Source organism: Crocodylus porosus, unplaced genomic scaffold (assembly GCF_001723895.1).
Source record: "Crocodylus porosus isolate Cpor-Errol unplaced genomic scaffold, CroPor_comp1, whole genome shotgun sequence".
Lineage (NCBI taxonomy): Eukaryota > Metazoa > Chordata > Crocodylia > Crocodylidae > Crocodylus > Crocodylus porosus.
In genome coordinates this window covers 64,463,976-64,480,711 of record NW_017728886.1, presented here as the reverse complement: position 1 = coordinate 64,480,711, position 16,736 = coordinate 64,463,976, and the positions used below count along the sequence as shown (strand labels likewise).

The window sequence follows — 16,736 nt, the reverse complement described above, 5'->3', positions numbered from 1 at the left end:
GCCTCCAAAGTTTGGCAAAGTTGTCGGGGAGGGCGCGGGCTGGGCAGCGGGGTGGTCCCGGGGGCAGCCGTCAACTTGCCGCCGGCGGCCCCGTGGCAAACCCCCCCTCCAGCATCCCTCGTCCTCCGGCTGCCCTGCGCCTCGGGGGATTTTTGTTTTGTTTTGTTTTCTCTGTGCCCCTCCTAAAACATATATTTAAAAAGGAGTAGGCGATGCTTTGTTCCCACCGGCCGCTTTGGGAGCGAAGCCTTTGCTGAGTGGCCGGGGGGGGGGCCTGCCCGGTGCCTCCCAAGTTTTCCCAGCCTGGCCCCTGCGAGTGCTGGGGGAGAGCCTCGAACCGCCCCGCAAACTTGGCCCCCAGCTCGTCAGTGGCAAGGAGCTGCCGAGGGGGTGGGGGCAAGAATGAGCAGTCAGCTTCATTCAGTCCATCTGCTGGGAAAGGGATCCACCATAGTTTGAGATCCCAGGACTTTCAAGGTACAGGTAGGTGGGAGAGGAGCAGCCCTGCTTTAGGCTGCTCTATATGGGGGGTGGGGGTGGAGGGATTTTTTAGCAGCGGTTCTTTCCACTTTCTGTTCTTTGGGTCTAGGCAGGTTCATCGACTTGTCTGCTCCAGGCTGCTGGCAAACATTGGCGTGCAAGCTTACTTTTTTTTTTATTATTATTATTTTTTTTTTTTTTTGACAAATGTGCAGACAGGACTAGCAGGAATAGGCATCTGAAATATTAAACAACCTAAGCATCTGTTGTGAAACAAATTTAATGTATTTACTCTGTTTTTTTTCTCGCGTGGTTGGGAAAGGTTACAAGAAGCGTTAAAATTGAAACCAGAGTTGAAGGGAATGGGTTGCATGTTTCAGGATCTCCTTAAGGGTTTCACACAGTCACCAGAGATAAAGGTGTTAACTCAGACGCCTTATTTCAAAACACAGCTTGAAACAGGCTGCATTCGGCGCAAAGGCAGGAATATAGTATAGCGCCTATCATTTGTATCGTACTGTTACTATTACTCCGCCGTGTTCTTGTGGATGAGGTTATTTGTGTGACAGTCCTAAATTGCTATATACAGTTGCATTTTTTTAATGTTAGCGTATCTCTTTATAGTTCTCATGCTTATTAGTTTGCTTACCAAGTGGAAGCAACGTCTCATTATCTATTGGCTATGACTATGTAAGTAAAAAGCAAGCAACAAGATAATGCCTGCATGCATGTTTATATACATACAAACAAACAGCATGCATATGGATATAAAATAAGGTGATGTAACAAAAATAAAATCATTGTCTACATTTGTACCCACTCGTGAATACATTAGCTAATGAAAGAGAAATCACTGACTCCAAGGAATTCCTCTTTTCCCTGTAATAAGAGTAGTCTAAGTTAAAGAAGAACACAGAAGCATAAAGTCTCCAGAAAGCCTGTATAGTTATTTTGGGAATCAATGCATTCCTTCTCTTTTTCCCACAAGTTCAAATATGTAATAAATAATAGTTCTTTGTATGCAAAATGAGTTTACTGAGGCAAAAATATTTAAATGGAATGCATATTGTCCATACACTCTCAAGAAGTAACAGTTCCTTTCTATATTCTTTGTTATTGCTTTTTAAATAGCAAAGTAACTATCTATAAAAGAGTTTCCCCCGTTCTTCTCTTGTCATTTTAGCTACTAAAAAAAGTCCTTAAATACTGCTTTTTTCTGAGACAGAAATATGAAACAGGTGAAGTGAGCCTGTGATTCCCTGATAGCACATAGTGCTTTGCAAGAATAGGGAAAAGGGAGAATCTGCCAAATTAGCCAAAGCATGTATTTGAATGATATAGAAATCATTTTGGTCTGACAGATCATGGTTTGCAGTGTAGGCCCTGGAGGTCAGCTGACAAACACCTGTCCTTATTATTATAGAGATCCTTTGGTTACAGATAGTATTAAACTAAAGACAGTGTGCTCTCTTCAAAGCACCATAGTGATTCTGTAATGTAAACTCCCAAGTGGGATGTAGGCAGGTGCACCTTTTCAAACCAGAGAAGTGTCCGTCTTCTGTGCAGTTAAATCTTAAATAACCACTAACTTCCATTACGTTACTATTTCAGTTGGAAAAGGGGTTGAATTCATATGACTTCGGTTCATTCCATCTTGAATTAATATCCAGTATTCTTCAAAAAAAATATATTTTTAATTATATGAACTAGTTGTTTCTTAAAAATATCCTGTTGACCCAGTTTCTTAACTGAAAACAATAAGTTTTAACTCGCAGCCCTCCTTAGGCACTTTAGTTATATTTGGAGAATTAGTCAAAGAGGTTACTGTGTTTTAATAAAACTAATATATGTATATAAAAATATAATCATCTGAATCTGCACTAAAGAAAAAACTGTAATTGGAGGTATACTTTTGAATAAAAAATCATGAAAAAGTGTGATTTCCCCCCCCCCCCAAAAAAAAAATAATTTAGTCCTGTTTCTAGGGACGATACTAGATACTGCTAGCACAGATACTACTGCAGCATTTTATCACCCTCTTGTGCATACCTGGCATTGCTCTCTAGATATATTTAATAAATATCCACTGGAACCACAACTTTCCATCTAGAACAGTTTTAAACATAACTAGAGCATTTTACTTTCTTATAATTTACGTTAATAGATGACGAGTGTATGTACAATCTCCTTAGAAATCATTTTTTTTTCCAAAGGGGATATTTTATTTTCAGTTGGGGACTAGATTTATAAGAACAAAATAACTCAAAGCATAGGCAATTCTATATATCATTTTATTTTTTATTATATTATGACGATTATATGATGCCTTCATTAAGAGCAATGGGATAAAGAAATTACAGATGAGCGGGTGTGTTTTACTTGAAACATTTAAAGTTTAGGGATGCTAAAATAAATGTTTTTGGTAAGGTGGTTTGATTATCTAGTATTTTTCATAGAATTTTGGCAAACTAATTTTAATAGAAAAGTGCAAATCATTTAGTATGGGAGGACATATTTTTCAGGTAGAATGGAAGTTCTGTTCTTGCCATTATGGGCATCAGGCATCAGTAATCTGCTTCTCTTGTGGAATGAACACTTCCTACTTAAAGCTATCATGCACCTACTGTTTATTTACGCTGCATTAAACTGACAGCACAGCAATCACAGGAAAAATATTACTTACTTTCCTGAAGTAAATACCAGTTTATAGGTTAGTACATGTATTTATATTCCTGTCGCCACTAAATAATGGCTCTGTCTCCGTTTTAATATCTACCTGTGGTGTTATCCAGGGCAGCTGACTCTCCCTTGTTTGGGGAGGGGGGGAAAAAGTTTTATTATCGTGCCACACAAAGAGTAACTTTAAAGAAAGATGATTCCATATTCATTTTTGTGGCAGGCAGAAGCCAGCATTAAAGAAACAGCATTTAGTTTTACTGGGCATATTTAAGCTTAAATAGTGAAAATATATTTCCTTAAGAGGATATGCCTCCCCAAACCACTTAAATTGTATATTCAGACAACAGCAGATAAGGGCAGAAGAATTTTATTAATAACTGAAAGCACATATGTGTGTGTGATGAAAAATGTGTTGAAAATCTGTCACTATATAGTCTAGTGCATTTTTTTTAAACTTTGCCATGAAGTTGCTATAGTTTATTTAAAAAAACACAACCTGACACAAATGTATCTTTGACTGTTAAACAACTATAGTGCTTATTGCCTTGTTATACTTAAATTTTGCAAGTTTTGCAAAGCTACTTGCCACTTACGCTATTTTTTAATCTTTGCTTCATTGCCTTTTGATGATAGTTTTAGTGAAAATAGCTCATTTTTTGAAAAGTGCGTAATGGCATTCTCTATCAGACCATTTTGATTATGTTCCTTGATAATGAGGCCAACTTTTTTTTTTCATTTACCAAAATGGTTAGGTCCTATGTCCATTTCCATAAGAATGGTACTAGCAAGATTAATTCCCACCAACATGACCACAGTCTGTAATTGTTATAAGGAGGTCACTTCTGGAAAAAAAAAAAAACTAGGGGGTTTCCAACATTTACCATCCTGTGGTATGCAAGATTACCACAGTTATCACTGTTACTTCGGTCCTTGATCAGTATCGGTTTGCTGTTTGGCAGGTGTTGACTTTCTAATGGCTTCTACAACATACTGCCTTCTGTGTGTGGAGATCTCAACATCCATAGCTGAAGCTATCCACAAAGGTTAAGTGTCCATGTAGCATATCTGTATTTAGATCAGTTTTAGAAGTAATTCACTTCAGAATTCATATAGTATAGTAACATGTCACTTGTTATTGAATGTTTTGAATGATAAATATTTCTCTTTAAACTTGTTGGGCCTGACTCTTCCCTCCAGCATACTGATGAAATAAGGAATAACTGTATTAAAGTCAATGAAGCCACATTTATGTAGAGCAGGTGAGAGATCAACATTGGGTCTTCATAAGGGTTGAATGAGATACAAACACACATTACTTAGTGCTTTTGAATTTCTGCCAATTATGCCTTTTTTGCTTATTTGAGATCATTTTTCCATTCCTGAGCAAATAGCATAACATTTTTAGTATGTAGGCCTATTTAGTTTCCTTATGTTATTCTGTAGTCCCTTACCTTTTGATAACACAGTTTTATATAACTGCAGCTTCATAAAATAACCCATCTTCACCTGTGTCAATGATTTTATTTCATGAACTGCAGTTCAGTTAGACAGTGGGATCTGATTGTTTGCAAAACTGGACCTGGAGGCACCAGTAACGTTCTGTCGGAAAGATGGTAGTATGTGCTTCATGCACCAGCTGAGTTGGACTGTTACAGCTCCCAGCTGCTGCCTGCTCCACCTCTTTCCCTTAGCTTATTATAAAATGACCTGAGGAATAGAAGATGCTTTAAATCCAGAATGCATCTCATCCTCTCAGCATCAGGATGTTGCTCTGGCAGCAAGAACTTGGCCAGCAGCATTTGTGTGTAATTCCTCTTGTTATTCACTGTAGCAGTGGTGACACATCTAACCACAGGGACTGTCTTAAGGATAACTCCTTAATCCTCTCCTAGTACTTAAGAGTACCAAAACGAGGGCCAGACCTTATTCCACCAATGAGGCATCTAAGAAGCACTTAACACATTTTAGGCAATCCTGTGCCATCCTGCCAAAGTCCCTGAAGAGATGCTTTTGTAAGGTGTAGCCTTAAGACTAAGTCACGAAAAGCAATGAAGATCCATCCACCCCTTGTGTTAACAATTTTTCAGGGACTAGAACAGGGTGGAATAGAATTGCGTTTAGAACCTGCATAGATGGAATAGTCTGGTGCTGAATTCTGTTCCCAACTCTGGCATTGACCAAAAGCATTACCTTGGGCAAGTCACTATAGCAACATATTCAACATGCCTTTACACAATGCACACAGAATATGATTTTCATAAGTGCTGAGTCTTCACAAATCCAGTTGAAATCATGGAAGGCAAAGCTGCTTAACATCTCAAGTCAGATGTATACTAAAGTCCTGTTTTTCGTATCTGCAGAATAGATATAATAGTACCTACTCATCTCTTAGGGATGTCGTGAGGTTTAATTAATTTCTTTATTTTTGTAAAGGACTCTGAAATCCTTGAATGAAAATGCTATACTGTAAAAATGCAAATTAGTAGTGGTAGTCTGGAATTATACCCAACAGTAAAGATTTTACTTGAAATTGAGACTGCTTTTCAGTAAGTATATGTTGAAATTATCTGTCCATTTTTAAGAGCCAAATTAATGGAACCACTTGCAGTGAACAAACTAGAAGATCAAACATGAACACGTTTTAGCATTGTGTGTGTGTACGCACACATCCCGCCCCCCTTGCAAATAAAGGCAAATGAAATTTCAACCCAAGACTAAAATTATAATCAAAATTTAAATGAATAGGATTTTTTGATAGCGAACAGCTGAAAGTTTTTCTTTCTTTCTGTTTTTGACTGTGAAATTCTTTTTATTTATTTATCGTAGCTGAGTCTTTTTGTTAAGTGTAAAAGGTCCTAGGGGCAATTAAAAGCATTTTAAAAGTTGAAAAATGATAGTTTTAGCTTTTAAAGATTCATTGTATCATAATAATACTGCATGCTTATTAATGTTACTTGTACGCTAGACATTTAATTACAGTCTTTGTGAGACATGTTATCTGTGTATTAACCATCGCATAAAAGAATGATATATACTCTTACATACAAGCTCTTGCTTGCCAGTCTTCTTTTTTAAGATTATAGATTCAGGTCTATAATCCAGAGTTTTCACGTCTTTAGTCAGATCAGCTCAATTTCATACATTTTTTCTGTAGGAACAAGGCATTTGCTGTAAAGATTTTTCTATTTCAAGTTGATTTCTTTCTACAGTAGTGTTTAAATTGTCATCTGTCAGATTTTTTTTTTTTTTTATCACTGCACCTGGAAACACATCCAATATGTTTCCATCAATTCAAATTAAACTTGACCTTTCAGGACAAGTTCAGAACTTTTTAAAAAACATTTTTTGTTGCATGTATAGTAAGTGTCAGAAAGTAATCTATTTGTATAGTGGAGTGGGGCTTTTTTCTGCATACATAACTTGACATTAGGGGGACATTTGGTACCTTCCTTTCCATAAATAATATTAGCATCTGAAATATATTCTGTATCATAAATACAAATGTGATTAGTGATTTGGACTACAAACTACTGTAGGAAGGTGACCATCTTTGTAAGCAAGATAACATATTGACTTACAGCCAGATTTTCCTTCAACTGTGTGGGCAAGTACCACTTATGATGATCCTGAAATGTTAAATGTTCCATAAACGTAACTCTTATTACTGTCAGTGTTTTGCACTGAGGTCACTTAGAGGATCAGGTACAATGAGAACTGTACATGATTATCTGAGGCAACAGTTGAGAATATTGATATGATCTAAGCCTCTACTCTACTCTTTAAAAAAAACAAAACAAAAATCAACTGAACTTTACAGGATTAGACTTGGATACTACAGTGTTGCTGTTGGGGCCCATATCAATAATCTGTGCAAGTCTTCCATTAAGTAAGTCTCTGTCCTATTACCCTTTTTTTTTAGTTTTTTTATTTTGCTTGGCTCACCAAATGCCGTAATCTTTTTGGCCAGTCCTGTAGAATACTGTTATACTATAAAGGCAAAGGATGTGGCCCTTTATAACAATATCATCTATTGAATTTGAATCTCATTACCTGCTGAACTTGAGTTATTTATTTATCTTGTGAGAAAACAGCTTCTATATTACATGTTCCAATGACAGCTAAATTAATAGGATAGTCATAAGAATGCTTATTAATTTGTGGCTATTCTGAAAAATGCTTTCTAGATAAAGTTATACCAGCAGAATTGATATTTTTTATGTATTTGTTCTATAGTTAAATAGAGTTATTTGTGTGGCACAAGGAAATATATTCCTCAGAAGCATTATGTTGTTTGACATACTGTATTTTCAAGCAGTATTTCATATAAGTTCTGTCTCTTTAAAAATGCAGTCTCCTCTATTTGCCCTATTAATTGTTGATATGTTGCCATCCACGAGACAAAAATTAGAGCTGTAATTAAATAATCATGTGATGCTCCTTAGTGCCAGTGAGAGCAAACTCATTTTTCCAGGCCCTGATGGTCACTGATTATTGTATTACTACTGGCTTGCTTTATTTTTTTAATAGTTCTATATCACTAGGTTACTTAACCACTGCACTCCTTCATATTCTTCAATTTCCTTTAATTTTAGAAGTCAGTTAATTGGCTAGTAGTCCACAGGGATGTAAGGTAGACATACCTATTCTGCTTTTAGTCACCCGATTGGTTCTTTTGGGAGAACTACAACAGTGGTGTGGTTGTGTGCCATTTAATTTACACTGGTGTTTTGGCTGGGATGGATGCATATGGGGAATGCCAGGAGAATTACAAAAGGAGCAGGGTATTAAAATTCAGAAATGATTAAAATTGAAATAAAAGGATGCTGCTTCTTTGCCAGTACCCTGGCAGTCATAATGACACATAGAGATTAGTTTCCACCTTCATCTTTTCCTTCTTTCTCATTTCCTCTTGTTTATTGTTGACACATTTTCCTTATGTCTTTGCTTCTCATCTCTCTGTATCTCCCTCTTTCAATGTTACATGTTCCTACTTTTCTCCTTCCTTAAGCATAGAGAAGCTTACTTAACCTTATTATAACAATAACTGAATAGGTTATTAATATTTAATACACACATGATTAAAATTCTTCTCTTAAACATAGGTCAACTCTATTATTAACTGACATGTTATTTTTCATTTTAAAAAATCTTTATTCTGCCCTTACTGTTTCTCAAACACCCTTTACTTTGTTGGTGATTTAATGCATAATGTTTGGAAAACTGTGCTAGGCTAGTGAAAAAAGAACTTACCAGTCATGGATAATCAATTATGCATGAATTCAGATATAACAGATGGAAACTGGTGAGTTAAAGTTTCTCTTTAGCTTCAAGATTTTTTTGTTTTGTTTTTGTGACACCTGTCTCTTATGTATAGATAAACATCTAACATAGCATACTGCTTTTTATGCATCTTTGTGGGTTTTTTTCCTAAGCATAAACTCATTTTTCCCCTGTTCTTAACTTATTGTTCTTAATTTGTTTGACTGCAGGGGTTTCTATGCTGGCTCTGGGGTTAAATTATCCTCTGATGAAACTGGCGTTTTAACTTGTGATAAATTATACAATGCCATTTAATCTAAAAATTGGGTGGCAGCATGATATCTTAAATTGTAGAAGCCCAGTTCTGCCTTCTACTACACCTGTGGCCTACACTGAGATGGCATTGGAGCAATAGGGTAGAATCTCGCTATGCATATGTATTTATGTATGCATAGACAGCCATTCTTATGATGATGATTGTATAGGCATACACTTCAGAGGCATTAATTAAATTTCTTTCAGTCATTCGACAATACAGCAGATTGTTTTAATTCCTTATATTCAGAAGTTAAATCTAGACTAGAGGTAACATTTCCTTGGTGTGTGGAAAGATTTAAACAGATCTAAATAAAATGGAAGACAATAACCATTTGCCACATTCCCACAACAGCAAAACTGGTGGCAACTGAAAGAACAAATGAGATAAAATGTTCTTTTTATCCCTCTCCCTCCCCCAAAAATGATTTTAAACCAAAAGAAGATAAAAAAGAGCCTTACATGTTGGTGTTGCATGTGATATGATAGTCTTGAAGTGTAGATCAATAACAGCAACATATTGGTGGGGTAGCATACAGTGTACTACAGTATGTGGCATTTTGGGTGACATGGAAGTAGAACATAGGTAACTTGGCATTTAAGTTACTTCTTTATGACTGCGGTAATCTACACCAGTTTTCAGATATTTGAAATATTACCTTCAATTGAAAAAGTACCTTTTCTTACCTGGCTCCATACACATATGAAACTGTATGTCCCGGAAGTGTCGAACAAATAGATTTCCCGTCAGTATACCTACAAGATGACAATGTACTCAAATAATACAAAAGTAGACTATGGATTTTTTTTTAACAAAGTATTTTTAAAAATCTAATGAATATGCTGAACTTCTAACATCTTTCACACATTCTTTACATTGTTTTACATAGAAAACAATACCATAGGAAGGTGTTTTTGAAACAATGGAACACAAAGCACATGATGCATTTTGCTGTATACTATAGAGATAGATGTAGGTACTGTGAAAATTTCTTGTTTCTTTCTTGTATAGCAACTGATATCTGAGGGTGGAAGCTCTGGTGCATTCAGCAGGCTTCCACCACATTTCTTCAGAACTGTAACTTTACCAACTAAAATATAGGGGATTTTTCAAAATTTTGGATTTGCCACGAGGAATATTTATTTTATTATAATTTGGGATTTTTTTTTCTTGTGCCAAGACCTTGGTACAAACTGTCATCTACTACTCTTGCTCAAGGACTCTAAAAATCTTTGCTTGTGAGGGGGGATCCCACCTTTAATAATATCGATTTGGATTAATTTCTACTTTTTAGTTATTACTTGAATTAATTACTCAACAACAGTTATGCTTGGGTTTGTTAGCAGGAAACTAAGAAGCAGTGATCAATTTAGTGACTGACAACATTGTGTGTGTTAAGAACGCTTTTCTTTGATTACTGACCTAAGATTTGATGCTATTGTTATATTCATTCATTCCATTTTAATCAGATTTTTTTAAAGGATTCCGAAGTGGTTTGAATATTTATAAAGCACTAGACGTAAATTTTTGAGCTCTCTTGACTTTTGTGCTGAGTTACTTGATTGCTTTCATATTAGGTTCCTTTGCTTTTGAATTAGGCTCCTGAGCACTTAAATGGGATGTTTTGACATTGGATGTCTAAAAATTTTTTATTTTAGTACTTAAATATGGCCAGAGTTTGTTGTGGGTGCTTTTTCTCCATCTGCACCCCTGCTTCTCCCCCAAGATAGCTGTGCAAAACTCATTACTTTTTACTTGCATGGAATCTTATGACATCTGAACTTTCTGGAACGAATCCTTAAATTCAAACCAATTTTGGTCCATACCACCAAATTCTATTTGGTTTTTACCCCAAAACAGTATGTTTCACATGTATTTGATGTGAAACACATATTGACTCTTACAAAGATTGGTCAGAAGTAGATATGCCATTTAGGTTAGGTCTTTTGAACCTCAGAAAAAGTGTGGCAGGACCTGGGCAGAGTTCTGACTTAGTGATGAAACTGGAAACAGGACATTTCATGTGGTTTTGGGGTTTCATAATGAAAGTTTGACATAGTTCAAATCATCAATCAGTTCTAACCATTTGCTTAAACCTAAAGTTTTCCCCTTTTTTGAGCTTATAACAACTATCAATAGATTTTCGAGGAGGTGATTCTATTGTACTACCTGCTTCAAGAAAAGAACGGTTGTCTCATTGAGGACTACTGTGTAAGAAGTCACTGCCATTTTAACTCATTAGAAGAAGTGTCTAGTCGTATGTAGCTGACTGGTTCTTATGTAGCAATAGCAATAGCTGTGTTGGCCCAGGCTTTTTGCACAGTAACCTTCAGTTTTGCTTGGACTATGTGACAATACCATCCTTGATCAAAATGTTGTCTTAAAACTGTTTGTTTGGAAGCCTCATGCTTTATATTAGTTCAAAGTTTTCTTTGAGGAAAGACATTCTGTAGTTTTGGTTAGAGGATGTCACTTGAATACACTGCAGACCAATATGGCTAAATTCTGGCTGTTGTAAATAGGGTGTTTTTTGGTGGGGAGGTAGTGCTTGTTGGTAATAGCTTACATCTGTGATATTAAGCTGCTCAGTACAATGTTTTCAGTATCTCGGCAAGCTCAAAAATTAATACAGGTGCCGCTTGAACATGTCCCTGAAATAACACTGCTTATTCACCAAATCCTTTGACATAACAGTTTGCAATTCCAACCCTCCACCCCCATCCCTTGCCTACTAATTATCTAGTGCCTTGGAAAGTCGGAGTTTTAACAGAGATAACCCCTCAAAATTAAGTATCTTCCCACAGATGTACTTTAAAATGATATCTTAAGCACCCATCTACCAAAGTGTAACCTGAGGGCTGTTAGTGGTCTGTAGAACACTTGTGTGACATAGGAGACCTGGCTGACTACATAAAGCTGACTTTTTTTCTCCTCGCTTCAAGTTCCTGAATTGTTTTAAACATGAAGTATAACCTCCTCTTACAAATTTTCTTCGTAAGCGATTGCTGGAGTTGGCACATGGAATTTGAATTGGCAAGGGGTGGTCTGTACCACCAAGAATGGAGGAGGCCCACATAAATCCTCTTTCAAGATGAAGTTCATTCTTTAAGTGGTTCGCAGATCCCATACCTTAAAGTCTGTCTTGTCTCTGTTACAACTGGCATAAAAACACTGTGACGTCCTTAGGAAAGAAACTGTTCTTCTACAGAGCAGGAGCAAAACGGGCAAAAGCAATGTGAGCTGTCCCTCATTGCTCCAGTGAAGTGCCTCAAAGCTACCTCTACGATGTTCAGCTCCTATGCCCATATTTCTGATGAGATTTCTCCACTGAGACTTTCATCAAGGGCACTAATTGATGCTAATTATTGTCAGAATTTGGGGGCTGTAGACACTTTCCTGTTAGTTTTTAAGCTAACTTGGATTTGCATTGACATTGCAAAAGTAAAAGATTCTCTATTTTTTATTATGAATCTGTATAGCCCTTCAGTTGCTATCCCTTATGAAGTTTGTCTTGCTTTTGCTTCATTATTTTGGATATTTAATTTACCTTGGTGTGACTTGTTTGGCAGCAAGAGGTGAACTAAAATAACCATCCTGGTTAAATCAGCAGATAAATGTATTTTTCCCCAATAATAAAATTGTCTTAGTCAAGAGAGATGCACTTGTCACACTGATTTATGCAGAATGGGTGTGGTAATCTGACAAAAAGTTGTTTATCTTGTATTGAATTTGCACACTCCTACCTAAATCTGTCTTGTAGGAAGGTTCTTTTAATGATTGAAATATATTGCAGAAACAGTTTCTGAGACTATCCTCAGATATGTAGTCAGTAGAAAGGTGTCCGTTTGGTATGTGAGCGTACACATCTGTAAACTAAATGACACATCCCAATATAAAATACAACACTATGGGACATAATCTCGATATCTGATATTTCCTAGGGGATTCTTGGTCTGTAAACTAAGGAGTGCATTACACGTAGCCATGTTGTAGGTTTTTCACCTCTGACAGATACAGTAAGGATAATTTACTTCGCTTAATAAGCAATTAAGTAGAGTTTAGTACAGCTGACTATTACAAGTTAAATATTCATTTTATGTAACCGTTTCGGATCATCATATATGAAAGACCGCAAATGAATCAAAATTGCTTATGAAAATGCGAGAGGAGACAACGGCTTATCTAGTATGCCTTTTTCACAAGCAGACTAGCAAGGCCGGGGCAGGTGTCAATCCAAAAACTAGCTTGCTATATACCTTCCCGTTTGCTGAGATGAATGTCACAGAATGTTGCAATGTGTATTGGCCACACATAGAATTCCTGGGTTATAATTAATTTGTGATTGTCACAGTCCGGTTGGCTAAGCTGTTTGGACTATAGTTCTAGATAAGAATTTTTCAAGGTTACATCCAGTGAAGAAATAACTAGGAAGTCAATTCTGTATTGAAGTACCAGTCTGGGAAACATGTTAAATAAAGGTACAAAGTATGCATGGGTGTAGAAATGGGTTTGATTGTGTCTAACGTTGCACTGATCCACGAGGAGAGAAGGATGTGAAGTACAGATAGGGATAAACCCCGCCAGGAGTGAAGCCACTGTGGTGCTACTGGCCATGTACGTTAACTTCTTGAAAGGTACTGGTTAGTAGTCTCCTTTTCCCCAGTGACCAGCAAACTGACCTGATACCCTCTTTTCTGTGTGCTTCATTTGATGAAACAGAGCGCTGCTGTTCTGTTGTAACACTCTCTAGGAACCAGTCAGAATTTCCCTCTAGAGATTCCTGCTGAACTGTAGCCTGTCTGCATCACCTCCCACACAGGCCGTTACTTAAGACTTAACGCTGATGGCCACATGTCAGAAATAAAAATGTGCAAAACCCAATCACGACATGATCTCTGCACACAAATCTGATAGAGCACTCTAGTGCCAATTCTGTTGTGGTTTCAGGTCATATCCTACTTGCACTACATATGAATCATCCCACTGACTTCAGGACTTGGCCCACAATGCCCACCAACTTAGTTAACAATAAGGGAAAGTGTTGAGGCAACATCCACTTCTGGTATGCATTCTGTAACCCAGCTAGTGAGAGAGGCACTAACTAGATTCAGCAAGAGCCATCTCATCCCACGGTTTAGAAACTGGACACACACAAACTTTCTTCTACTAGCATGTCCTTTTAGGAACACCTAATCTAGTCCAAAATGTATTTATTTCTAAGATTGTGGTGGTTTTTAGTAAATTTCATATTTGTCTTTTCAACTATTTTCTGTTTATTTTTCTAAATAAATACAAATAGTTGCTTTATTTCCCACGGGCTATCCTATTATTAAAGTTGATGCACGTGAATGTAAGCAGGCATAAAAGTCAGTTGGTAAGCCTGTTAGCAAATTTTCACTATAAAGATCAAATATTAGTATTTTGAATCAGTGAACTACATTTCAACAAACTGTATATTGATCAGAAAAATGCGATTATTTCAAATTCATAATTGCAGGCACAATAGTTTCTAATAATTTTTGTTTTCTATCCTAAGCAAAGTTTTTGGGGTTTTGTTTTTTGTTTTGTTTTTTTTACACTGATCAGTGTGCAATCTATAACAAACAACAGAAGTAGGTGATTGTAAAACGTTTTAAGTTAATCAGTGTAGTATGCAGCTTATAGAATACATATAGTTTCAATAGCAGTTATTTTTCATAACCATTTATCTTGAGCATAGGAAGCATATGCGTGATTATATAATTAACAGAATATTTGTTTGTCAGTGTTTGCTTAGCATGCATAATAATATCATTATTAGGCCTCCTGTGCTCCAGTATTATCAGATTTTTATCTCCCCACTCTTGTAATTTACACTCTGCTTTTTAGATTAATCACTTTCTGTTTTCACTTGAGCATTTTAAGTTACTTGGACTAATATAGGATTGTACTTTTAGAACGTGTATTTAAACGTTCTTTGTTGCAGCTATAAGCCTTGTTAGATGTCTTGTTTTTTTAGATATTCTGTCGTCAAACTAAGGGCATCTCCCCCTAATATTCTGTACTTTCTTTAATCTCCCCCATATGCATTGCCACTTCCTTTTGGCATTTTCCTTCTTTCCTTCAGTTTAATTTGGTGGTCAGCATTTTTTTCATCTGACAAAGTTTAGTGCAACAGGCTAGTTAGAAAAGATTAAGTATGATACAGTGTTGACCATCTCCATGATTTCCACCAAGTTCGTGTTGAGCTATTTGTTTCACGGTTTGTTTGTTCTTTTAATCATTTGAATATAATAGTAAATGATTCTATCTTTGAATTCTATTGAGTGCATCTGTTGGAAAAAGATCCGTTTCTCAGTAAACAACCTGCTAGACAGCTATCCCTTGATCATGAGCTAAAGAAAATGTCATTTACGTTTTCCCCTTGTTTTTTCTTTGTAAAGCATGTTTCTTATTTTTCTTTGTAAAGCATACACCCTTTCAGTAACAATTTTACTAATCTTTTTGCAGCACAGAAATACAGCTTTTAGTGTTTCCACTGTATTCTACCTTCACTTACACTTCTTAGAATAACAGTATTTTAAAACATTATATCCATTTTCAAGCTTTGCTTCTGAGATCATAATCTATTTTGTGCATTGCTGAATATGATAAATATTTTATGCATTTCACCCTATTACCATTTTCTTCTTTTTGCAGGCCCTGCATGATGTTTGTGTTTATTTCAGTAGATGTCAGCTTGTGTTTCTTTTACCTAATTTTAATACACTGCTTTTGGTTATAGTAATACATACATGATGATATGCTTACTCATCGAAGCATGTATTGGTTTACTTTTTGTGTTTAGAGGTCATAGCGGGCTTTGTGTATTATACATGATTATTATCTCCCTGTTACCTACTTGAAAACTTGTTCTAGTTTTGTATTACAGTTCCTGGTGACATTTTCTTCATGTTCTCACTTGGAATTATTTTGGGTACATGAGTTTGACATCCATCACTTAGCCTCTTTCTTCTTAGGAAGTCCTTATAATACAGCATGTCCACACTTATGCATTTTGTCAATAAAGGGGTTTTTCTCTCATCTCTTAGCTTGGGCAAACTTGTTGCTTTCAAGTCCATTCGGTTCACTTGGTCCTTTTTCCAGTGCATTATGGGGAAGAAATGGTCTAGCCTATGCCCATTTTCTGTGAACATTTTACCACCTTTGTTCACTTTTACTGGATGGTTTTTACCCTGCTCTATAGAACAGAGGCAGCTACAACTGTCAGGCCTGGCATTTTGGTGAGGAACTGATTATTACATCCCCCCCCCCTTTTTTTTTTTCTGGTAATGACATGAGTGATGCATCGCTGTTCAGTGTGTCAATGACCTGAGCACGCCTGACCTTTGTTTACACGTGCGCAACAACCCTCCTCGCTGCACCAACTCTCTACTGCACATCATCCCCGGAAAAGGCCTACTCTTCCCTGTGCAACTTGCCACGGGGCTCCCGATTCCAGCCTCCCGTCCTTCTTGTGCCACAGGGTCTCTGAAAACGGCGCCTCCTTGTTTCTCACTTGCCCCCCAAAATGCCGGATGGAAGACCCTCCTTTCTTTACCCCTGTGCGGTTGGGTGTGCGGGGCAGACGAACTGGGTTGTCTTGTGCCACCTGCAAGTCCTTCTGGGAGAGAGGTGGGGAACAGCATTACAAGTCGGTCCTAGAGTTGCCCCTTCATCCCTGGCAGCCAGGAACTTGTGTTGCCCCTGCAGGTGCCCGAGTGGGAAAGCGCTGGGCCTTGCCAGGGGGAGTACTGGGCTGCGGGCTGGGGCCTGGCCCCGGAGCTGCACCTGCACCTGCCGGGCAGGCGGCGAGGGCCCACCACCCCCGCGGCGCAGGATCGTGCCCGCCCGCCCAGATCCGCCTGGCGCCCCGCGGCGCGCGGCGCCCTGTTATTCTGGGTATTGTGTGTGCAATAAACGCCGAGCCGCCTCACTCCAATCAAGCTGATTACAAATTCTTGCGCGTCCTGTGCCGGAAACC

General features: G+C 37.4%; 1 protein-coding gene across 1 annotated transcript in view; it reads left to right on the top strand.

The window, feature by feature from the left end:
* Window positions 1-417: 417 nt before the first annotated feature.
* SATB1 (SATB homeobox 1) overlaps window positions 418-16,736 on the top strand; it is a 109,318-nt gene continuing 92,999 nt past the window's right edge. Inside the window, exon 1 of the mRNA XM_019535756.1 lies at window positions 418-483. The gene's annotated coding sequence lies outside the window, so the exon portion shown is untranslated. The remainder of the gene's footprint in view (window positions 484-16,736) is intronic.